The sequence below is a fragment of the Heterodontus francisci genome, chromosome 32, assembly GCF_036365525.1.
Source record: "Heterodontus francisci isolate sHetFra1 chromosome 32, sHetFra1.hap1, whole genome shotgun sequence".
In the NCBI taxonomy this organism is placed as follows: Eukaryota; Metazoa; Chordata; class Chondrichthyes; order Heterodontiformes; family Heterodontidae; genus Heterodontus; species Heterodontus francisci.
Genome location: NC_090402.1, coordinates 36,048,396 through 36,073,585, shown reverse-complemented (window position 1 = coordinate 36,073,585; position 25,190 = coordinate 36,048,396). Strand labels below are relative to the sequence as shown.

Genomic DNA, 25,190 nt, shown 5'->3' with positions numbered 1-25,190 from the left:
TTAAATCTGTGCCCTCTTGTTCTCGATACTTCCACCAAAGGGAAGAGTTTTTCCCTATCGACTGTGCCCAGACCCCTCATGACTTTGAACACCTCTATCAAATCTCCTCTCAAACTACTCTTCTCCAAGGAAAACAGCCCCAATTTCTCCGATCTATCACATAACTGAAGTTCCTCATCCCTGGAATCATTCTTGTGAAGCTTTTCTGCATCCTCTCTAATGCCCTCACATCTTTCCTAAAGTGTGGTGCCCAGAATGGGACACAATACTCCAGTTGAGGTCGAATCAGTGTTCCACACATGTTTAACAGAACTTCCTTGCTTTTGTACTCTATGCCCCTATTAATGAAGTCTAGGATGCTGTATGCTCTATTAACCACTCTCTCAACCTGACCTGCCACCTTCAATGATTTGTGCACATATCGACCCAGGTCCCTCTGCTCCTACACCCACTTTAGAATGCTACTGTTTATTTTATATTGTTTGTCCACATTCTTCCTACTAGGGATCAGTGCTGGGACCTTTGCTCTTTGTAGTATATATAAATGATTTGCAGGAAAATGTAGCTGGTCTGATTAGTAAGTTTGCGGACGACACAAAGGTTGGTGGAGTTGCGCATAGTGATGAGGATTGTCAGAGGATACAGCAGGATATAGATCGGTTGGAGACTTGGGCGGAGAAATGGCAGATGGAGTTTAATCCGGACAAATGTGAGGTAATGCATTTTGGAAGGTCTAATGCAGGTGGGAAGTATACAGTAAATGGCAGAACCCATAGGAGTATTGACAGGCAGAGAGATCTGGGCGTACAGGTCCACAGGTCACTGAAAGTGGCAACGCAGGTGGATAAGGTAGTCAAGAAGGCATCCAGCATGCTTGCCTTCATCGGTCGGGGCATAGAGTATAAAAATTGGCAAGTCATGCTGCAGCTGTACAGAACTTTAGTTAGGCCACACTTAGAATATTGCGTGCAATTCTGGTCGCCACACTACCAGAAGGACGTGGAGGCTTTGGAGAGGATACAGAAGAGGTTTACCAGGATGTTGCCTAGTCTGGAGGGCATTAGCTATGAGGAGAGGTTGGATAAACTCGGATTGTTTTCACTGGAACGACGGAGGTGGAGGGGCGACATGATAGAGATTTACAAAGTTATGAGCGGCATGGACAGAGTGGATAGTCAGAAGCTTTTTCCCAGGGTGGAAGAGTCAGTTACTAGGGGGCATAGGTTTAACGTGCGAGGGGCAAAGTTTAGAGGGGATGTGCGAGGCAAGTTCTTTACACAGAGGGTGGTGAGTGCCTGGAACTTGCTGCCGGGGGAGTTGGTGGAAGCGGGTACGATAGTGACGTTTAAGAGGCATCTTGACAAATACATGAATAGGATGGGAATAGAGGGATACGGTCCCTGGAAGTGCAGAAGGTTTTAGTTTAGGCAGGCATCAAGATCAACGCATGCTTGGAGGGCCGAATGGCCTGTTCCTGTGCTGTACTGTTCTTTGTTCTAAAATGAATCACTTCACAGTTTTCTGCATTAAATTTCATCTGCCACTTGTCCGTCCACTCCACCAACCTGTCTGTCCTTTTGAAGTTCTACACTATTCTCCTCACAGTTCACAATATTTCCAAGTTTTGTATCATCTGCAAATTTTTAAATTGTGCCCTGTACACCAAGGTCTAGGTCATTAATATATCTGCAGCAGCAAGGGTCCTAACACCAACTCTTGGAACTCCACTACAAACCTTTTACCAGTCTGAAAAATATCCATTAACCACTACTCTTAGTTTCCTGTCACTCAGCCAATTTCATATCCATGTTGCGACTGTCCCTTTTATTCCATGAGCTGCAACTTTGCTCACAAGTCTGTTGTTGGGCACTTCATTAAATGCCTTTCAGAGGTCCATGTACATCACATCAACTGCATTACCCTGAATAACCTTCTCTGTTACATCATCAAAACACTCCAGCAAGTTAGGTAAACATGATTTTCCCTTCACAAATCCATGCTGGCTTTCCTTATTAACCCACATTTGCCCAAGTGACCAGTAATTTTGTCCCAAATTATTGTTTCTGAAAGCCTCCCCAACACCAGAGTTAAACTGACTGGTCTGTAGTTGCTGGGCTTATCTTTACACCCTTTTTTGAACAAGGGTGTAACATCTTCAATTCTCCAGTCCTCTGGCACCACACCCGAATCTAAGGAAAAGTGGAAAATTATGGCCAGTGCCTCCGCAATTTCCACTTACACTTCCTTCAGTATCCTTGGATGCATCTCATCCGGTCCTGGTGCCTTATCAACTTTAAGTACAGCTAGCCTATCCAATAGCTCCTTATCAATTATAAACCCTTCAAGTGTCTGAATTACCTCATCTTCCTTGGTAAAGACAGATGCAAAGTGTTCATTTAATACCTCAGCCATGCCCCCTGCCTCCATGCGTAAATCCACCTTTTGGTCCCTAATCGGCCCCACTCTTCTTTTTACCATCCTTTTACTATTTATACGGATATAGAAGACCTTTGGATTCCCTTTTTATATGAGCTGCCAGTTTCTTTTCATACTCTGTCTTTGCTTCTCTTATTTGCTTTTTCACTTACCCTCTGAATCTTCTATATTCAGCCTGGTTCTCAGTTGTATTATCCACCTGACATCTATCATAAGCACACTTTTTTTCTTCATATTAATCTCTATCTCATCATCCAGGGAGTTCTGGATTTGTTTTCCCAACCTTTTCCATCATGAGAATATACCTTGATTGTGCCCGAACTATCTCTTCTTTAAACACAAACAAGAAATGCTGGAAATACTCAGCAGGTCATGCAGCATCTGTGGAGAGAGAAGCAGAGTTAATGTTTCAGGTCAGTGACCCTTCATCAGAACTGGCAGATATTAGAAATGTAAAAGGTTTTAAGCAAGTAAAGTGGGGGTGGGGCAAGAGATAACAAAAGAGAAGGTGTTGATAGGACAAGGTCAGAGAGAATAACTGACCAGAAGGTCATGGAGCAAAGGCAAACGGTATGTTAATGATGTGCTGAAAGACAAAGCATTAATACAGAGTGGGTGTTAATGGACAGAAAACTGAGCAACCTGGCCCCAAGCACAAACATGAAAATAACAGTGGGTAGACACAGTAGAAGCAAACTAAAACAAAATAAACACATAAAAAATGAAAAATAAAAAATAACTAAAAGTAAAAATAAAAAGGGGGGCCCGTCATGTTCTGAAATTGTTGAACTCAATGTTCAGTCCGGCAGGCTGTAGCGTGCCTAATAGGTAAATGCGGTGCTGTTCCTCGAGCTTGCGTTGATGTTCACTGGAACACTGCTGCAATCTCAGGACAGAGATGTGAGCATGAGAGCAGAGGGGAGTGTTGAAATGGCCAGAAACCTGAAGCTTGGGGTCATGCTTTTGGATGGAGCAGAGGTGTACTGCAAAGCGATCACCCAGTCTGCGTTTGGTTTCACCAATGTAGAGGAGGCCACATTGTGAGCAGCGAATACAGTATACTACATTGAAAGAAGTACAAGTAAATTGCTGCTTCACCTGACAGGAGTGTTTGGGGCCTTGGATAGCCAGGAGAGAGGAGGTAAATGGACAGGTATTACACCTCCTGCGATTGCAGGGGAAAGTGCTGAGGGAAGGGGACGAGGTGGTGGGGGTAATGGAGGAGTGGACCAGAGTGTCGTAGAGGGACGATCCCTTCGGAATGCTGACAGGGGAAGGGAGGGGAAGATGCGTTTGGTAGTGGCATCACGCTGGAGGTGGCGGAAATGGCGGAGGATGATCCTTTGGATGTGGAGACTGGTGGGGTGAAAAGTGAGAACAAGGGGAACCCTGTCGCGGTTCTGGGAGGGAGGGGAAGGGGTGAGGACAGAGGTGCGGGAAATGGGCCGGACACGGTTGAGGGCCCTGTCAACCACAGTGGGGGGGAATCCTCGATTGAGGAAAAAGGAAGACATATCAGAAGCGCTGTCATGGAAGGTAGCATCATCAGAGCAAATGCGTCAGAGACGGAGAAACTGAGAGTCTGCTGGACTGAACATTGAGTTCAACAATTTCAGAGCATGACGGGCTCGCCTTTTTATTTTTACTTTTAGTTATTTTTTATCTTTTCTTTTTCATTTTTTATGTGTTTATTTTATTTTATTTTGTTTAGTTTGTTTCTACTGTGTCTACCCACTGTTATTTTCATGTTTGTGCTTGGCTGCTTTGTTTTCTGTCCATTAACACCCTCTTTGTACCAATGCTTTGTCTTTCACCCCACCATTAACATACCGTTTGCCTTTGCTCCGTGACCTTCTGGTCAGTTATTCTCTGTGACCCTCTGTCCTATCAACACCTTCTCTTTTGTTATCTCTTGCCCCACCCATGCTTTACTTGCTTAAAACCTTTTACATTTCTAATATCTGCCAGTTCTGATGAAGGGTCACTGACCTGAAACATTAACTCTGCTTCTCTCTCCACAGATGCTGCATGACCTGCTGAGTATTTCCAGCATTTCTTGTTTGTGTTTCAGATTTCCAGCACTTTAAAGGCAGCCCATTGTTCAGTTACTGTTTTGCCTGACAACCTTTGAATCCAATTTATCTGGGTCAAATCTATTCTTACCCCATTGAAGTGAGCTTTCTCGCAGTTAATCATTCTTACTCTGGATTATTCCTTGCCCTTTTCCATAGCCAACTTAAACCTTATGATACAATGATCACTGTCCCCTAATTGTTCCCCTATTGACATTTTGATCCACTTGGCCCACCATGAGGCCCATTCAAGTTTTGTGTGGAGTACCTTATTTCCTGTTGCCACAGATGTTGGCAACATTTCTATGTCAACCTTTTTCTATAATAAATAGGAATGTCAATATTTCCCATTCAATTGTACCAAGACATCTATCATGATATGGTGCAGATTCTGGCCATTGGCTGGCTCTGTGGAGCAGGTCTCTTGAGTATGTCTGCCCAGTAGCCAGCCTGCATATTTAAAAAAATTGTTATATGCATTTACTGGCTGTGGGGAAATGCCATTTACGAGGATATAACTTTTTTTCTGTTCATGTGGACTTTTCATGTGAATTTTCTTTTGGAAATTCCTATGTGTGTCAATGTGTTCTCGGAGTAATTCTTTGCTCCTGTTTAAAACTTATGGTTGGAAAACCATAGGAAATGCATGCCTGAATTTTGATATGTCCTGCCAGTAGGTGAGGCTCCCTGCCAGAAATGCAATGCCAGAAATGTACCCCTTATGTATACACCGACTAAATCTTTTGCAGTTGCCTGTTGTTTAGTTTGGAAGGTTTGTTCATATTTATCAATTTGGATTGGAAAAACAAGACGTCAGACAGCAGTACTTCCAACCAGTGAAGTTCATGTATGAGCACTTAATGTGCTCACGCTACAATTTAGTATTCAATATTTTTATACAGATGTTAACCCATTTCAGAGAAGACTGGATGGGGCGAGTGGCAATCTCAACTGTGCTAGCCCTGGGAGGGGAAACACCACCACCTTCTCAAGGGCAATTAGTGACAGTAATAATGCTGGCCTAGCCAGTGATGCCCACATGCTGTGAAAAAATAAAAAAGTAATGATTCCTTTAAAAAAAAATTAAAATGTATCTTTTTGATACAGAGAAAGTTTCAGTTCTTTCTTACTGACCTTCCACTCCCCTCAATCCCTATAAATAGTAGAAATTTTCACTGCTCAATATGTTCAATACAGAGCAGGATTTAGAAATGCATTTCTATTTGCCTTGGGACTTTTTACTGAATTACAGGTGGTATATAATGCACGTTGTTGTTGTTGTCAACGCTAAGAAAGGAGCCTGAGAACGGTGCTCCGCCATGTTTTTTAAAATCTGGTCCTATGGTTCCATCATGAAGGCCTGTTGGAACCCGGACACCCATAATCCTCATAAGGTGAAGGAATCTGGTGCTTAGTTTCAACTCAGGAACTGCTGTCATCTTGCTTGATGGGCCATCCTTTCCACTCAAACAACGAAGGTAGTGTCATTTTTTTTCACAAGTGGAGCCAGTGGAAGATAAATTTCACTTTTTTAAAACTGGAAGAGGACATCGAAACTAGTCACATTCAACAAGTGTCTGTCCTGCAATAATCAGCTAACTTATGTTTAACTCAACAGATCTTAATTACTCTGGCCTACACAAACTCATTTCACATTGAAGGTCAGAAGGGCTTATGAAAGGTACTTCATAAGATCCACCCTGAGCTGTTCCAGGAGTCAGTGACATGTGACAATGCAATCAGTGCAGTTGTGGAAAAAATATAGTGATGAGGACATGTAACATAAATGTCACAGAGCTCACTGGCTGTCAATATTCTCTTTCCAATTCCCTGTCAGTACCTCAGACACCCTTTGTACTAGATTTAATTTTTCAAACAGCTTTGTTGAGCGCTCACAATAAATGCCCTTAAATAGCCTGGAACTAGATGTTAATTGTCAATGAACAAGTCTGATGCAATTACTGTATCCTGAGAGGTCAACAAGGTAGATCGTTTCTATACAATAGTACAACCAAAGTTCAATCAATCACATTTCTTGGCCCAGCTGACAGAGTAATATTTTCCAGTATTAATTGTATCTTAATTGTGTTTAATAACATGCAGGTGATGGGCATTAACTGGGAATTCACTTGTGCTTGTATAAATAGGAACAGACTGAAGCTGTGGTGGCAAGGTTAGGAGGTGCATGTTTGTAATATGTATCTCTGTCAATAAAGCTTATAAAAGTGTGTAAAGATTGGCTCCAGTTCCATCCTTCACACCTGGCTTTCTGGAGTAGAACAATGAGTATCCAGTTAAGGGGAAAAAGCAGAGCTAAAAAGGCACCAATATGTTATTTGTTTGTAAAGAGCATTTGGCTATTTGGGGAAACAGTTTGTTGCTCATCACAGGGAAAGGTGAACATTCTGTTTAAGAAGCATCTCTTATGTGAACTTAAAATAAGGAATTGAATGTCTTGGAAACTGATCCAGCAATACAAGCTATTGTTCTACTCTCAGTGGTAGAAGTGGAAAACAATTGCTGTAGAAATCCAATCAGCTCAGCATGGATGTTGCCTTTTGGCTTACCACACAAGCCACTAGTAACCTCAACAAGTGCTATAGCGAATTTAAAACTCCCTTCTTCAATAGCTGATGCAGTTGGTGAGCACTGTCTGTTAAAGGACCTTTAACTTGTTTGGCTTGAAGCATCTAATCACAACCAAAGCAGTTTCACAGTATGAGATGGCATAAAACTCATTCGATCTCAGTCCATCTCAAAAGTTGGCGCATAGCTGCAATATTTTTGTATGTTATTTGCTTCAAATGTGGTTTTATGCCAATAAAACATGGCCAGAATTCTAAGGGTGTGGTTTATTCTTTGCACAAAACAATCCAAGATTCCATTACCTTCGAGCATTGTATAAATGCAGTCTTGAAAACAGTGTTAGGTCTTTTCTTATTCTTGTTAGTATAAGGATAATCACTTATAAAAATGTCAACTTAGGCAGCATTTACACCATCAGCACCACATTGATGTGATTTTGGCTTTATGTCAACACAGAAGTGATGGTATCATTCAGGAGACTATCAAGTGCAGGAAAGCCCTGAGGTGAGTCCTCCACCACAACACCATCTCATATAGGCTTGAATTCCCAAAGAGTGAAAATTCATCCTTAGAGCCATTGCCAAAGAAAACATGGTTTACAGTGAAATCTGGCTCCCTGCAATGATATATGAGAAATACTGTAACATCTTGTATCCTGTACAAGATACTAATTCCAGACCTCAATTGGTCACTGCCAGTCATCAGATTGATTTCCACTGTTCTACACATTATACACAATCTACCTGTGCTGCATTAGCATTTTTGGAGGTTTAATGCAAGTTAAAGCTGTCTCAACAATTGGCTTTAGTCTCAATTACAGATGAGGACTGCATAACTGTGACATCTCCTATTTGCACACCAACCAATAGATTACATTGGTTGTCAGTGGGAGAAGATGTTGGGGTAGAAATTGGAATGCCTTCCAACCGTATTTCGGGCATATGATGGGCGGAATCTTCTGAGACCTGCGGGGCTGGAGGTGGGACTGGGAGGGAAATCTGGGTGATCTTGCCAGAAGCGGTTACCCAGCAGGCAGTGACAAGTAGTCTATTAGTGTCAGTTAACTAGTCATGTGAGGGCCTGATTGGGGACGCCGCTGGGAACTTACCGGTGGCGGATGGGCCCCATGCTGCGTGCTGGAGGCGGCCTCCTGGCAGTAGGCCAGGGGGCTAGCAAGGCCTCCTTTATTTATCACCCTGCTCCCCCGCCATCCCTGGAGCCACTTCTGCCACAGTTGTGCCTGCAGGCCATCCTGTGAAGGGGGTCCCCTCCACAATGATGGTCTGGAAGCTATGGCCACAAATAATATTATTAATTTCATATATCTTCCAAGGGCGCCTCCATCTTCAGACGTCCAGCAGCCACCTCTTCTGGTGGGATTGCTGGCAGGACATTGCTGCGGGCCCTCCCATTGGGCCAGCCAGGTACCTGTTCTGCCCGCCATCCTTAATTAGATGGCACTCCCAAAGGCAGCCACTTAATTGGCTGCCTGCAGTAAGAAGGTACAGGCGGGCAGCTAGGCATCACCTAGGGTTGAGACCCGCTTTTGGTCCTGACCTCAAAAAAAATCTTCAAGGCGACAAGATTCTGCTCAAAGGGTGCACAGCATGTCAATGCATTAGTGAGATAGCCTGCATTCAAATCTGCGCACATGTTGATTCCATGGCCAAATTTATGGGGCCCATTTTTGGCAGACATCGAACATGGGTTAGGGTCCTTGAATATGTCTATTAAAGGACCTTTTTTACAAATTGGTCACCTCATGATGGGCTAGATGTCGGGCCAACCCCACTCAGGATTCGTTAATGGCCTGTGTGGCTGCCAACAAAGGGTAATTTTTCTTTTTCGAAGGTACTGCTGTGGATGCAAATCCACTTGAGTGCATGCACAGACCATTCCTTAAGCAGATAATATGTTTTGGGAAAACAAAAAGGCTATTAGACCCAAAATGCCCATTACTTTATGACTGATCTAAATCATCTACCCACTTTCTCATCATATCCCTTGCCTCTCCAGAAACACATCTAATTACTTCTCAAACCTACCAATACCACATCCTTCAATTGCCTTTCCTGGTAACACGTCAATAAACCTCTATATGGAAAGATTCTTCATGACTTCCCTTCTTGGCCCTAATTTCCATTTTTTAGTTGTATCTTTGGTATTTCATGCCTGTGAGCAATGTCCCGAGATCAACTTTGTTGATTCTTTTAATCTGAACCCAATTTCTTGACCTCTTACTCAGGCCAGTGCCTACTGACTAAGAGCTAGCTGTTCCTGCCAGGTCTGCAATAAGTAGAAGCTGCCAAGTTGCCAATTATACCATTTGAATAAAAAGATTAATTAAGATGCAAGCAGCAACTGCACCACCATCACCATGAAAGCAAGATTCAGCAAGTCTTGAAGGTGGCCTCACTTCCTCCTACAACAGCCCACCTTCATTATGTCTGACATTAGATTGCTGAAAAATATCAGTCCAACATCAATGGCAGCTACAAAAGTAGGAGAAGGCTCAAGCATTGCTGGATTGAAACGCTGATCTTGGCGGCAATGAAAGGTGGGTAGTGGGGGCATGGGTGGTGTAGAGGCGGTAGAGGCTGAAATCAAAATACTCCAACTGCCTGCATCATCCAGTCCCTCTCTGTCCCAGTGCAACAATCAATGCCATCGGGCCATGATGCAGTTCCTTCCTGCTACATGAAGAGGTTGGTTAGGTCAGATAAAATAGAATTTGCATGGATTGTGAAGCAACATTTAATAATGGCAGCACAGGATGGTATGTGTTCTTTACTGTGTTTTTAATACACTTAACTGATCTGAAATGGATGGCTTCATTCCGTGTATGAGAGTTTGTGTGAAACAGCTGTAGCTGGGGTTTTCGCAGCTAGAATCAATCATTGATTTCAAACCCTCAAAGAACTTTTGCAATTTTATTCCAAGTTTTCTCATAATAAACTAGGGTCTTGAAGAAAATTTGCATACAACAGGCTTGTTGAAGGGCAATTACCATTTGCAGGGTTATTAAACACAATGCCAATTAAAGGCATTGCAGAATCAGAACTGTTTTTAAATTAGGAGTTTTTTGCAGAGTTTTGGTTGTGGACTTTTTATTTATTTTTGTGTGCTAATTGCCATTAACAACATGTTGACATTATAAAGTGTGAGCTCAGGTGAACTTTGCCTGTAGGCCAGGACCCCATGGAACTGTGAAAATGAAATCCATGTTGCCTGAGAAAACCAATGATGTTAATAGTGGTTTGGAGGAGTAACTTTGCAAATGCAATACAGTTAACATGAGACTCTCACGGAGAACAGTTTTCTCTTGCTTTCCCAGGCAAGACTGGATCATGTCAAATTCTAAGACCAAGAATCTTAATCAATCCACACAGTAGAAACAGTGCTATTGAACACTCAGTTTGCTACGGTTTCTAGAGTATCCTTGGCCAGACAACATTTCAAACATCTAAGTATTACACAGCACTAATATTAATATTTTGTTGTTTTCTTTAGTTTTCTATTGGTTTGTTTATACTCTTTTTAGCATTGAGTGCACTGAATGCAATCATGGAATGTGATCGGCTTGGAGATTTATATTTGTAAATGTTCAACTTAAGCACTCCTACTATTAACCGCTGCCACACGACGTTCTGCATTCAAGAATTACGAACAAAATGTAGCCTTAGTGTGCGGAAAGCAAGTTAACATCACTAGATATATTAACGGACAAGACAGGTGTTTCAGTTCCAGCTATATCTGTTAATTTCACTTAATTCCATTTTACTCAGGCTCCTTAAAGCCACTGTGCCCAATGATGTCATTTGCAGCTACTGTTCAAACAAAAATATTTAAGAGATTATAGAATCATACAGTACAGAAGGAAAGCCACTCAGTTTATCATGCCTATGCCAACTGTTTGAAAAGAGCTATCCAATGTGTCTCAATCCCCTACTCTTTCACCATAGCTATGCCATTATTTTTCTTTTCAAATATATATCCAATTCCCTTTTGAAAGTTAGAGCTTGACTTCCTCTCTTTTGTCAATTTATATTGATTTATTTGAAGTATTTATGAATTGTGGATAAAGGAATAGAAGGATATGCGGATGGGGTGTAACGAAGTAAATAGAGTGGGAGGAGGCTGAAGTAGAATGTGAACACTGTGCGTGTTCCTGTGCTTTTAAATATAGGTATTTTTGTTTAACTGGCGCTAATGGAGTATGATAGTGAAAAAAGAATAGTACAAGCAACACACTCGCTAAAGTACACCAGGTCAACAATAAAAGGGTTGAATTTTCTACAGGTGATAACTGTTTTGTGTACAAGTGTAGAATGGGAGTTCCATAATAGTAGTTTAGTTTGCTCAAAGGGCCAGCTTGAGTAACTCGTCCGAGCCATTTCCCCCTAATGCAGTCATCATTTCTCATTGTCATTCAATATTTTTAGCTTAAACAATCTGAAGTAAATTGAAAGGTATTAAAGTTCATCACAATAATTTGATCCTTCCACAGGCTCACCAAAGGAATCCTCATTACTTTCCCTAGATCAGGACTGTCCATACTTTTTATCTTAATCGGCTGCAGAGGTTCACATGGGCCACATACAAAGTTTGAGTCAATGTTCACATTAATTGGCATGTATCTCAAATGCCGATCCTAACCAACCATGAATGATGTTTTGATTTAGGATTTGTCCACCAGTGCAGTCACAGCACCGAGAATAGCCTTTGCTCAACCTCCAGGCAAAAGAAATTCAAACCTAGCGAGCAAAAAAAAAATAAGCACAAATAAAATTGAATTGCCTCGATTTCAAGGGCTCAATTGCCAGGACTCTTTAAGTGTGAAATGGTACACAGGACATTGTTTGGAAAACCCTGCTTTAGACAGTCAAATTTATCACCTTCTCCTAGTGGTGGGATTGCCTCTTTTTAAAAAAAGAATGCTGGAAATCAGAAATAGCAGCAGAAAATGCTGGCAATGCACAATAGGTCAGTCAGCATTTGAGATAGAAAAGGCAATAGTCATGTTTTGAGTAGCAAACTGATCTTTCCTCTCTCAGCCAGTGGGACTCCTGTGCATTCATCTTAAATTAAAGTTAGTACTGGGTCCCTGTAACTGAATTTTAAGGCTATCAATTTTAACTGCTATCTTTTCTATACGGTGAATAGAAAAAAAGGAACAATCTGTAACTCGGACGATGTAATTGCACTAGAGAGGGTACAGAGGAGATTTACGAGGATATTGCCGGAACTGGAAAAATGCAGATATGAGGAAAGATTGGATAGGCTGAGGTTGTTCTCCTTGGAACAGAGAAGGCTGAGAGAGGATTTGATTGAAATGTACAAAATTGTGAGGGGCCTGGAATAGAGTGGATGTGAAGGGCCTATTTACTTTAGCAGAGAGGTCAGTGACCAGGGGTCATTGATTTAAAATGATTGGCAGAAAGATTAGAGGGGAGATGAGGAAAAATGTTGCCACCCAGAAGGTGGTGGGAGGGGTGGGGGTCTGGAACTCACTACCTGAAAGGGTAGTAGAGACAGAAACCCCCAACTCATTTAAAAGGTGTCTGTAAATGCACCTCAAGTGCCGTAACCTGCAGGACTATGGACCAAATGCTGGAAGGTGGGATTAGACCGGGTGGCTAATTTTTCAGCCGGCGCAGAAACGATGGGCCAAGTGGCCTCTTTCTGTGCCGTAAACTTTCTACGATTCTATGACACCACAGCATTCTTGAGTGACAGTTCATTATTTATTGTAGTGAACAAATGCTACCAAGAATGATTACAAATTCATGGATGGCAACTCTGAATTAAACTAATCTTATTTCTAGGCCAGTTCTCACAAAGTATCTTTTCTTGAGACATTTGTTCGAAGCTTTCCAAAAGCATGCAGTCTGCCTTTAAAAACTGCTTGGCCTCCATTTTGATAGCTGGCATTCTCTGCCCAGACTCTGGAGTGGGAGCAGGTTAAGCACTTTAGTTTATGAGAACTATAGAACAATGTGGAATGTTAAACAAATTATTGACAGAAAAAGACCTATTATTGTAAAAGAAATTTACTTTCTAAAAATTGCAGAATAGCTGAAAGATTTCTTTTAAAATAAGCAAAGTGCTTTTATTGCATTACTGTACTCTTGATCATTCTCTGGTCTGCATGGTCTGACCCCCACTGAGAATTGGTATGTTCCATATTTTTCTGGCATATTTTAAACTACAGCCCCTTAAAGACTTTGCTTTCCTTCTGTGAGGAATCCAATACTCTGAGCTCATAAGCTCTGCTTCAGTCCAAAGAGTTCAAAAGGCTCTGATGTTTGTTAGGCCCCACTACCCTTTCACCGTGGCCCCAACTCACAGGAGACCTTGTCTCAGATTGTTCAGCTTTTACTTCTGGCTAACATTAAAACGAAAAAACAACTGGGAGATTACAGTCAGTGAAAAGCTGGAGCAGGAAGGGAATTAAACTAAGATGAAGGTGGTATCTAATCGGCTGCGGCTGGTGTCTGAGTCTGCCTTTTCTTACCTACAGCACTTGTGCAAGTAAACCCATGGGTTTTGTAGGTCAGTTAATTTACCCACCTTATTTTTATGTTTTTGTAACATAGCTAAGACGCTTGCACAGTTAATACATTTTTTTGCGCAATGTAATCTACAAGTTGTAAATGCACTGTAAGTGCTAGTTCTTTTCTGAATATACATTAAAATGGCAGTTTGCATGCCAAGGCCAAGATTATAATAAAATCAATATTTTTCAGTGAGGCCTTAAAGGACTTGCTACTAAGCCACCCCAGTCAGTCTGTCTGTGTATCGTTTGTGTAATACTGTTGAATAACAAGCATGTTAAATAAAGCATTGGCTCTGAAGTTTACCTCACCAAGGGTAATGCAAAAGTAAATGTCTGGCATTTATTTTCTTTGTTCTCAATCACTTGGTACCTCTGTTAAAATGAAGAGTAAAAAGAATTAATTTTGTACAAAGTCACAGTGTAAAGGTAGCTGTTTTAAGGGCACAGTGTTCAAGCTGATGTGCTTCTATTTGTGCACATGGGTGTGAGATACAGTAGCTGATTCATTTTTGACATGTCAGGATGAGAGTGAGGTGAGTTGGGGAGGCATGCAGTCACTTGCATAAAAGAACTGAAAGTATGGAGCTACAACTGTGTACTAGAATTAGAGAGAAGCATGCCTTAAACCCAAGGTGGCCCCATCTGCCTTCTCAAGTGGACCTAAAAGATCCCACAGCATTATTCGAAGAACAGCAGTGAAATTCTCCCCTGTGTCATAGCCAGCATTTATCCCCAACCAACATCTAAAAACAGGTTAGCAAGTCATTTACTTCCTTGCTGGTTGTGGGTTCTTTCTGTGCACAAATTGACTACCATGCTTCCTACATTACAACTGCGACTACCCGTCAAAAAGTACTTCAGTGGTTGTAAAGTGTTGTGGGACATCCCTAGGTCATGAAAAGCCTTTCTTTTCTTTTTAACTGTATGACACGAATGGGAGCTTCCTTGAGGTGAACTGGTAATATTGCAGTCATTCATAAATTATCCTTTTGTTTTTTAATGGGGGAATGTAAATGTCCTCAGTTTCTTCTTTCTTTCCTTGTTTCTGGCTGACTGGTCTCTGCCAGCAAGACATCAACCACCAACAGCATGAGAGGCTACCCCCAGTAGTCCAGAGAGAGAACCTTGTCCTGTTTCCCTCCCAACTGGGAGTTTTGTCAGCTGCTATATTAGCATATCCTTGCTGAGCACAGGTCAGTTCAGAAACTGGTTGCAGGGAGAGGCTATTTGTTGATGCTCCAATAAGCAGCACCTCTATACATGCAATCCATAGGCTTAATAGCATATTTCTCTTAACCATGCTTCTCGGGAGGTGAATGATTAAAGTTGGCTGCTGCCAGTGACTATGGCACTACTCAATAAAGTTGCAGACAGTGAGGCTGCCAAGATCATTTCAACAGAACAATTTTTTTTTGCTGAAGGTTTTAAGAGGACAAAGTTCATGTGGAAGCATCAAAATGATAGTCTGACTTTTTAAACACTTAAACAGCTTTGCTGAAAACAGCCTCACAAGTGATAGATGTCACCAAGTGGTTTGCAAGCCCTGAATGCCCTGGTGTCCCTTAAATACGTATTTTTTTTAAAAACTGGTTTCACGTTATTAACAGAAATTAAATGTGATGATGACATGGAAATAAACTCTCGAAAGTTATGCAGTTTAATGCTTGCATAGTAAGTGCGTCACTGACTGGCAAGTGTGTACTTGCCACACTCATGTACCTTTTATAATTATATACTCATTACCAAAAATATCAAAAGTTTAAAGCAGGCAGAAAAGTTACAGGAAAGTAGATTTTATCAGCACTCAATTGCTCTATATTGCAAATGGAGCTAAAGTGCTATTGCCTTGTGCTATATCAGATTGTGATATATTTATTAAATAGATTAAATGCAAATTGAAAATAGCTGTTCGTGGCTCTCCATCTGCCCAGACATGGTTAATGAACCGGATCCCCTGTTGGTCCTGAGGCTGCATCGCAACCTGTTTGAAGTCAGGCCTTCGCTTTGCTCTCAGCAAAGCTGAAAATTAAATATAAGCAATTATTTATCTTCTTTCTTTGAAAAAGTAAAAATTGTAGATTTATTACTGGATTGTCAATGGGTATGGAGTGCTGGCACTTTTAGGGGTTTTCCTCTTTTGCCTGCTGATGTGCCACTCACAGCAGAGACTGCAAACTGCAGATGCTGTTTGTGTGAGGTGTCCTGAATGATTTAAATGGGAGCTGCTTGGTGTTTTGTTGTTGAGAAAATGCTTTGTGGAAAGTAGCTTCAACCCCACTGTTATTGGCATATCCACTTTCTGATCTGGCTCATGTAACTTAGCCCACTCTGAGCAAGTAATCTCAGCTGACACCCCAGTGCAGTACTGAGGGAGTGCTGTATTGTTGAAGGTGTGATGTTAAACCACACAACATTGACTGGTTGAAGACGTTAGAGATCCCATTGTACTATAAAAAGGACAATGTATTCTCCTGGTGTTCTGACTCTTCTTTCACCCAACACAACTAAAATGCATTAACTGGTCATTCACTTCATTGCAGTTTGTGGGATCTTGCTGATTAAAATGGCTGCCACTTCAATAGCCACTGCACTTTGAATGCTAATTGTCTGCAAAGTGCTTTAAAATATTTCTGCCAGATCTGATAAGGTGCAAGTCTTTAACAGGTAAACCTGACCATGACTACCCCTCAAAAAATGTGAGTAGTAACATATACACTGGTAATATTCTGAACTTAATGAGAATGGCGTTACAGCCATCATTATTTCTCTTCAGGCTTCCATAGCGTGGCACTTCCGAGCTCAGTTTTGCAGCCCATATCTCTCTCATTCAGAGTCAGAGACTGTGGGTGGAATTTTATGTAGTCTCCTGCGGCAAGTTTGGAGGCAGGGAGAGCATCACTCGGGCGGGATGGTGGCGGGAGTGGGGTCCCTATCATCATCCCGCCTCTGCCGAAATTTTGACCAGGGCGGGAAGACAATTGAGGCACTTAACTAGATAATTAATCCCCAATTAAAAGCCTCTTCCCGCCAAAGCCGCAATTACTCATGCAGCGGGTGTTCCTGTCACCGCACAGGAAGCACGGCATGAAAAACTGTGCGGGCTGCTTCCTGGTTCAAACCACTTAGTGCCTGAATGAGGGACCCATCATCAGGAAGTGGAGGTAAAAGATCAATCCATTTAAAAATAAAAGCAGCCTGTGGCAAAATTGGTGTTGACATTTGTTTAATCCACAGCCTCAATTTATCTGCACTGTTGCAGAGGTTTTCTTCTAAAAGGGCCCAACCCTGAGCTTTCCTCCCTTCACATTTCCCCTTTATTTGCCAGATGGTTGCTAAGGACAAATATGCCTTGACTTGACAGTTGGCTCTTCGCAGTCAGGGTGTTGGAGGGTTTGTGACAACCTGTCCTTAGCAGCACTGGGTTAGAAAGGAAAACATAGGACTTTTGAGCAGGAGAAGGCCATTCAGCCCTGTGAGCCTGCTCTGCCATTTGATAAGATCATGGCTGATCTGGTTGTGGTCTCAACTCCACTTTCCAGGAGAGCAGCGGACCTGTGGGACGAACACAGAGTGAGGAGCAGATAAATAGAGCCCGAGGATCGTAGCCTAGAGAACTTACCTTCCCGGAGAAGCGCAGACCTGCAGAAAGAACACGGAGCAAGGAGCAGATAAATAGAGCCGGAGGATTGCAGCCTAGAGCACTTACCTTCTGGGAGAGCAGTCCAGGCACACCGGAGTTTGAAAATAAAGTGAACAGTGATGTCACAGGAAAACTGTAAAGTGATTGGTTGGTGAGTAACTGCTGTTAGGGAATAACTCTAAATAGCTGGGTTAGTACACTACTGTTAGGGTGCGTAAGTAGATTAATAATAGGAACAAGTGAGTAGCTGGTATTTTTTTGAGTAAGGTTTATTTTAACTAGTGAACTATATTGATTTTTAGTAGGATTTGTCAGTACTAGTAAGGTTTTATTAATAATTCTAAGCTGTTGTAGTATTGGTAAGTTTTTTTTAGCAGTAGCAAAGGTTCAACTAATAAATAAAGGAATGGCAGGGTTGATTCAACCTCGAAAGTGCACCTCCTGTGCTATGTGGGAAGTCCAGGATGCGTCCCATATCCTGGAGAACCATTTACGATGTAAGTGTCGTCAAATGAAGCGGCTTGAGGTCTAGGTTTTGGAACTTGAGCGGTAGCTGGTGACACTGCAGTACATTCATGAGAATGAGAGCTATGTGGATAGCATGTTTATAGATGTGATCACCCCACAGCTTAAGAGTATGCAGAGAGAGGGAATGGGTAACCACCAGACAGTCAAAAAGAATCAGGCAGTTAGTGCAGGAGACCCCTGAGTGCATCTCACTCTCCTACAGGTATTCAGCTCTGAATACTGAGGAAAGTGATGTTTCACCTGGGGAGTGCAGCCAGAGCCAAGTCGATGGCACCACGGGTGGCACAGCTGCACAGGGCGGTACAGGGAAGACTGGAAGAGTCATAGTGATATGTGATTCAATAGTCAGTGGAACAGACAGGCATTTCTGTGGCTGCAGACATGAATCCAGGATGGTGTGTTGTCTTCCTGGTGCCAGGGTCAAGGATGTCACTGAGTGGTTGCAGAGCATCCTGAAAGGGAGGGTGAACAGCCAGTAATCGTGGTCCACATCGGAACCAACAACTTAGGTAGGGAGAGGGATGTGGTCTTGTAGTCAGAATTTAGGGAGCTAGGTAAGAAAATGGCAAGCAGGACCTCAAAGATAATAGTCTCTGGATTACTCCCAGTGCCACGCGCAAGTGAGTATAGGACTAGAAGGATAAGACAGATGAATGCGTGGCTGGAAAGATGGTGCAGGAGGGAGGGCTGCAGATTCCTGGTACATTGGGAGTGGCTCTGGGGGAAATTGGACCTGTACAGGCCGGATGGGTTGCACCTGAACAGAGCCAGGACCGAGTTCCTTGCGGAACGTTTTGCTAGTGCTGTTGGGGAGGATTTAAACTAGTTTGGCAGGGGAATGGGGGACCTGAGGGTAGACTCAGCTGGGACAAAATCAGAAATGAAAATGGAAGGTGGAAAATTAATGGATGAGTCTTGGAAGACAGAGGAAACGAGGGTTAGAAATTTTTTTTTAAAGAGTTTGGCAGTGCTCAAGGGTATCTATTTCAACGCAAGGAGTATAGCAAATAAAGCAGATGAGCTGAGGGCACATATAGACGCGTGGCAGTGTGATATCACAGCTATTACAGAAACATGGCTTAAGGAGGGACATGAATGGCAGCTTGACGTTCCTGGTTACAGGGTTTTCAGAATCAACAGGGAGGGGGATAAGAAAGGAGGGCGAGTGGCAATTTTGGTCAAGAAAACTATTACAGCTGTGAAGAGTGATGATATGTTGGAAGCTTCATCAAAAGGGCCATATGGATTGAGCTAAGGAACAAAAAAGGGGCAATCACACTGCTGGAAGTGTACTATAGACCCCCAAACAGTCAGAGGGAAATAGAAGAGCAGATTTGTAGGTGAAGGGTCTATTCACCTTAGCAGAGAGGTCAGTGATGAGGGGGCATAGGTTTAAAGTGATTGGGAGGAAAATTAGAGGGGAGATGAGGAAAAGCTTTTTCACCCAGAGGGTGGTGATGGTCTGGAACTCACTGCCTGAAAGGGTAGTAGAGGCAGAGACCCTCAACTCATTGAAAAAGAGTCTGGATTTGCACCTCAAGTGCTGTAAGCTGCAGGGCCACGGACCAAATGCTGGAAGGTGGGATTAGAATAGGTGGATCATTTTTCAGCCAGCACAGACACAATGGGTCAAATGGCCTCTTTCCGTGCCTTAAACATTCTATGATTCTTTTCTTTCCCCAAGAACCTTGACTCCCTTGTCTATCAAACTCACCCTTGAATAAATTCAGTGACCCTGCCTCCATTGCTTTCTGGGGAAGAGAATTCCACAGACTAACGACCCTGTGAGAGAAAAAAATTATCCTCATCTCCGTCTTAAAAGGGAGACCTCACAGATGAAGGATTTTAGTTACAAGGTTAGGTTAGAAAAGCTGAGTTTGTTCCCCTTAGAACAAAGGAGATTGATGGGAGATTTAATAGAAGTGTACAAGATTATTACAGGCTTAAATAAGTTAGACAAGAAAAATTTCGCATTAACAAATGGTACAGTACAAGGACGAGGGGACACAGATTGAAAGTTTTGGGCAAAAGATGCAGGGGGAAATATGAGGAAGCATTTTTTTAAGCAGCGGGTGGTAATGACCTGGAACTCACTGCCCACAAGGGTGGTGAAAGCAGAGACGATCAATGACTTCAAGAAGAAGTTGGATGGCCACCTGAGAGAAATAGACTTGCAGGGCTACGGGGATTGAACCAGGGAGTGGGACTGACTGCTTAGCTTTGTGGAGAGCCAACATGACCCTATGGGCCGAATGGCCACTTTCTGTGCCATAAATTACTCTATGACTCGATGATACTTATTCTTATACTGTGTCCCATAGTTCCAGCCTCCCTCACAAGTGAAAACATCCTCCTGGTATCCATTCTATCACGGCCCCTGAGGATCTTATATGTTTCAATAAGATCACCTCTCATTCTTCTAAACTCCAATGGGTATAGGCCATATAAAAAAATTAATAGGGATTCTCACTTCTGGCTGCTATCCAGCAATTCCTGCTGTATGATAAATGTGGATGGATATCAGGAGAGGACATGGTTGGACTACTTGGGGATCTCCCTACCTCCACACCCCCCAACTTTGCATGGACAACTACTCTACCAATACTCACAAACTAAGCTCACACATTAAGAGCCAGATTTTGTGCTCATACCGATGGCAGGTTTCGTGGTGGCGGGGGTTGTAGAATCGGGGCAGAATCGCCCGAGATGGAACCCGATGCCGTGAATCCCGGTTCCGATTCTCCTGGGGGCGGGATAGGCTGAGGAATGCCTTCCCAACTAGAGGCCAAATAAGGGCCTCTTCCTGCTGCTGCCTTGGAAAACAAGGCACTTTTCCTGTGGACTTGGCAGGGGGAGGTTCCTCCTTTGTGGGCAATTTGTGGCCCACGGAGGATCCCACCAGCAACAAATGTACCCCCAGGGACCACCTTCTCCCTGGACTGAAAGCCTACCCCCTCCTTTCCCTCCCCCCACCCCCCACACCTCACTGTGGCCTTCTGGACTGGCCCTGGCAACCCTGCCTCAGCTACCTCTTGTCTGGAGTTCCGATGCTGGGCCTGAGTCCGAAGCCTCTGCAGTACAAGCAGTGGCCACTGCTCCCAGTGGCGCTGCTGATACTGCTGAGCTGCCGGCCCTGTGATTGGCTGGCAGCTCTTGGGGGTGGTACCCCCATTCCTATTAAGTGTTTAAAGGGATGGGGATCCCACCTCCTTAAACTTTGATCCCAAAAGTCCAGAGGATTGCTCCGGGAGTCAGAAAAAATGCAGAGGTGGGGTTCCCCCAGGCTTTTCGGGTCAGCGCAGTGAGCCCCGCCTCCTGCAAAACATCCAGCCCTAAGCATGACCATTTGAGTGAGGAACCATAGTGGGAAGGGAGTTTGGTGGGCTAAAGGGAGTACCCCAACATGCATCACTGCCTTTTGAGAGACAGAAGGGAAGAAACTGGTACAAAGAAAAAAAAATTAAAAATCTATTGATGGGCCCAAGCTCCAGGATATGACAAAAATGCTCCTGTTAGGTGGTAGATGGTTGTTTGTAAACAGGAGGGAGAACGGAAGTTTTAGAACCTGTCTTAATTGGGGAGAGAGCAGTGGAGCTCGTGTGAAATACAGTTTGTGGTATTTTGTAGGAACAAAGGCACAGTGGCAGAAAGTGAGTGCCTAGCTTGCAGCTAGAGCAGGGAGTTCCAGGAGTGTGGTCAGTTATGTGTGCAGACTTCACACAAATTGAATGAGTAATTAAGGTGATGGAAATCAGTATTTTAACAAGTCACGCAAACATTCTCCTCCCTCCCCTTCCCCAGCTTATGACAAATTAAGACGTGAAATGTTGAAACAAAAACAAAGTGCTGGAAAAGACAAAAAGCAGGGGCATTACATCATGGCCCCAGTAGGCCTATCAAAACAAACTTGTGGCTTCACCAACCCTGCCTGCTTTCATTCAGTTTTCTTTTTACGTTGTGCTTTGTTTTAAAGCTGGATCATAAAAGTTTATGGCTGGGGGGGGGGGGGGGAAAAACAAGCTCCTTGTGTTTTTTTGCATGTTTCCACGCTCAAAGATGTGTGAATATGGCCGTGAAATTATGCAATGGAACATGAACACTTGATGCATTTATCTGAAATTCCTCTCTTTGTTAATTTAGCAGAGGTAGTGACCTTTTGAAAATCAATGAGTTCATACCTCCAGTAATGTGACAGAGTGAAGAATTTCAGATGAATCCATTCAGCAATTTTGCATTAGCATCTCACAGTGTCATTTTATGGCTTTTTTTTTTAAGCCTATCAACCTAGATTTTCCGATTACTATTATTTTAATGCTGGCAATAAACCATTTGCTATTGCGGTAACAGTTTTCATTGTTCCAAAACCATTTCTTCTTCAGATGGCTGCAGGAACTGACTTGAAGTAACTTTTTCAACAGCCCTGTGACTGAAATTCAATTAACCATTCCAAGACTGTCAGTTTACCAAAATAAAATAGAAGCAAGATTTCCTGAAGTCGTTGTGTGTTAATAACGTCTGTAGACTAATATTCTAGCAACATCATTCAGCTGTATGAAAAAATTTATTTATGATCTCACTACAAGTAGTGACCCCATAACTACAATCTTCTGTTTTGCTCACGATATTAGCTTATCAGAATGATGTCCTCATTTCAAGGTTTTCCCCTGTGCGCATATTGGCTGTTGCATTTTCTGACATGGCAACAATAGTGATTGCATTTCAAGGGATCATCTATTTGTTTGGAAAGGATTTTGGAACATCCTGAAAGTGATCTGGGAATCAGCGAGTCAGGGTGAAGCACTTCATTATGGGAAGAAGAGGGCAAGGAAGATCCTGCAAGTCAACCCGGGCTTTTCGCATGTGCTTCCCAGCAACTAGTTTGATGTGGCATTGGCTGAGCCTGTGATGGATCCCCTGCGTGGCCTCTCAACTACTGAATGGAGTATGTTGCCAAAAGGGAGAGAATAACATTTCGCAATAAATAAAATAGAACAAAAGCTCTTTGAGAAAACAGATTTTAATGGGGCATTTATATTGCTGTTTTTACTGTGATTCAGACTTTATACCCTACATTAACTGCCTTGGGATGTTTTGCTACATTAGCAATGCTACATAAATCCATAAATGTTGTTGTTGTACATTAGTTTTACCTCAGGTACTTGCAGTTACTTCTTGGACAATTTGGGGCTAATTTATCAAACGGGTTTCAACAGCTTGCATCTCCATTAATATAAATACATGAGCCATTTCAGCAGGGGTTGATCAAAGCTTGATTCTTGAGAAAACCTAAACTGCACTGGGAAACTTCTAAACATCAATCAAAATGTCAAAAGCAAAATGAAAAGAATGCAGTAGTGGAGAATGTGGGCAGTGGTAGGTCCAAATAGATCTATAAACAAAATGATTGACATTTAAGGAGATGTTATCTATCAACACATGTGTTGATTGAGCTTTGGTGAATTGTTTATAGACCTGCTGTATCTTGACTCCTGAAATTATGTGCTCAATGGGCTGGATTTTCCCAGCCCCATGGAGGCAGGGTTGGAGAGTAGGAAAACAGGAGGGAGCTACTCGAAACAGTGCCCCGGTGCATTCCTGCCTCCGGGAGACTTTCCCTGAGGTGGACTGGGAACCAGGTCCGTTGCCTGCACCATGAAGGTGAGCAGCCAATTAGACCTACTAAGGCCCCACTTAGGGACCTTTTCCATCAGCGTGGGTACTTTATTGACATTGGAGCAGCCACCTGCTATGTGCGGAGGCTGCCAGCTCAATTGAGGCAATCTCCTGACGATGGGCCAGGAGGCCAACAGAGCCGAAGGCTCCATGCCCCAATGACGGGGCTTAGGAATGAAAGGCCACAGTCTTGTCTGTGAATAGGCTTGCGGAGGTGTTTGCCCTTTAAGCCGATGACTGTACCAGCTTCAGGCCTTTTAATTTATAACTTCAATGCAGGCAGCCGAGGTGCCTCCATGTTGAGGTGCCCTCGCGCTTGCCTTCCTGTCTCGGCAGCGCTCACCTCTCACAGTGGGGCTGCTGGCCTGACATTGCTGAGGGCCCACTGATTAGGATGGCAGCATCATGAGTCCACCCACTGTCCTCAGAAAGATGGCAAGCATGGAGGCAGCCAATTAGGAGGCCACCTCCCACAAAGTTACCCCAGAGGGTGCGCTGACGACATGGGCGGGCTCAGGACCCCCATATAGGCCTGCTGTCAGGGTCCAGACACCCACCAAAAAATCCATTATGTCACACACAAGTAACTGGCAGCAATACGTTTATTTACACAATAATTTGAACTCTATATCCACGTCTGTTTCTTGTGGATCAGCAATGCAGTCATTAAAAATGAAAACAACCCAGCTCTTTTTTAAAAAAAACACTTGTTTGAATCAACCCAACTTTACACACAACATGACCATGTCACAATACAGGGACACTAAAGCAAGGCATGTAGCAGTTCTCCGCCATGCTAAATCAACAGAATAAAGCTGTGTGCCGCTTTGGTCTTTTCAAACTAGCTACAGTAAACTGGTTAAAGATCAGCCTATGCATGGTATGATCAAGGTATGGAATGGGGCTCAGTAGTTTATGGAAAAAAATAAACAATTGAGTGGCTTATGCCAAAGTAACTCACCTATCTTTTCGGAGACAATGCTTATGGGCATGATATCAATCAGTGGTTTATAAAGTCTCATTGTGTGCTTTCCTGTAGATAGATACAAACAAGGTCCAAGCACAGTCAAGGCTCTTGAACACCATATGCCCATAAAACTAATCTAGGGATGAGTAAGGGATTTGATTGAATAGAAATAGATTGCTCGTAAGAAAGGAGCATTGGATCAAAACCTCAAACATTCTGAATTTGGGGATTTTGCTAGGAAGATGTCTTTCTACATTTAGAAAAGGAGGAGGAGAAAATCATTATGGTTTTGCTAGTTTGCTGGAGAACGGTATAAACAATTTAATTTATAGCTTGTATAATGTGTAATTATGGGGTTTTCTATTTACATGTAGCTTATAATTGCTATGTGAAGAATTGCGGTGTAAAATAGTAAGGACAAATTCTAAAATATAAAAGGTTGCTATCTTTCAACAGCATGCACGCTGTAAAAACACCACATTGGCTAATGGATACGGTCCATGGGGATTCACCGAGCTCTGCAGCATCCAACCCTCCCTCCCTCCCTACTGGGATGAAATGAGACAATCCTGAGCTGTGCAGAGGAGAACCTCCTTAACAAAGGATCAGAAGCCTGTCACTGGGGGACACACTGGAACCACGATTCTGAAATTATGCTATGCTATACCAATGTGCAAGTTTTTACTCCGAAATATACTGCTAATTTATTTAAAATAAAGTAAATCAAATGTG

General features: G+C 42.8%; 1 protein-coding gene and 1 long non-coding RNA gene across 2 annotated transcripts in view; one reads left to right on the top strand and one right to left on the bottom strand.

The window, feature by feature from the left end:
- The window catches only part of pappaa (pregnancy-associated plasma protein A, pappalysin 1a), a 316,273-nt gene that overhangs the window by 1,767 nt on the left and 289,316 nt on the right, over nucleotides 1-25,190 (bottom strand). The gene's annotated exons all lie outside the window — the stretch shown is intronic.
- LOC137347446 (uncharacterized) lies at nucleotides 595-25,190 on the top strand. Its single transcript, XR_010968965.1, has 2 exons — nucleotides 595-714; nucleotides 24,915-25,190. It is a non-coding gene; the product is annotated as an uncharacterized lncRNA (long non-coding RNA).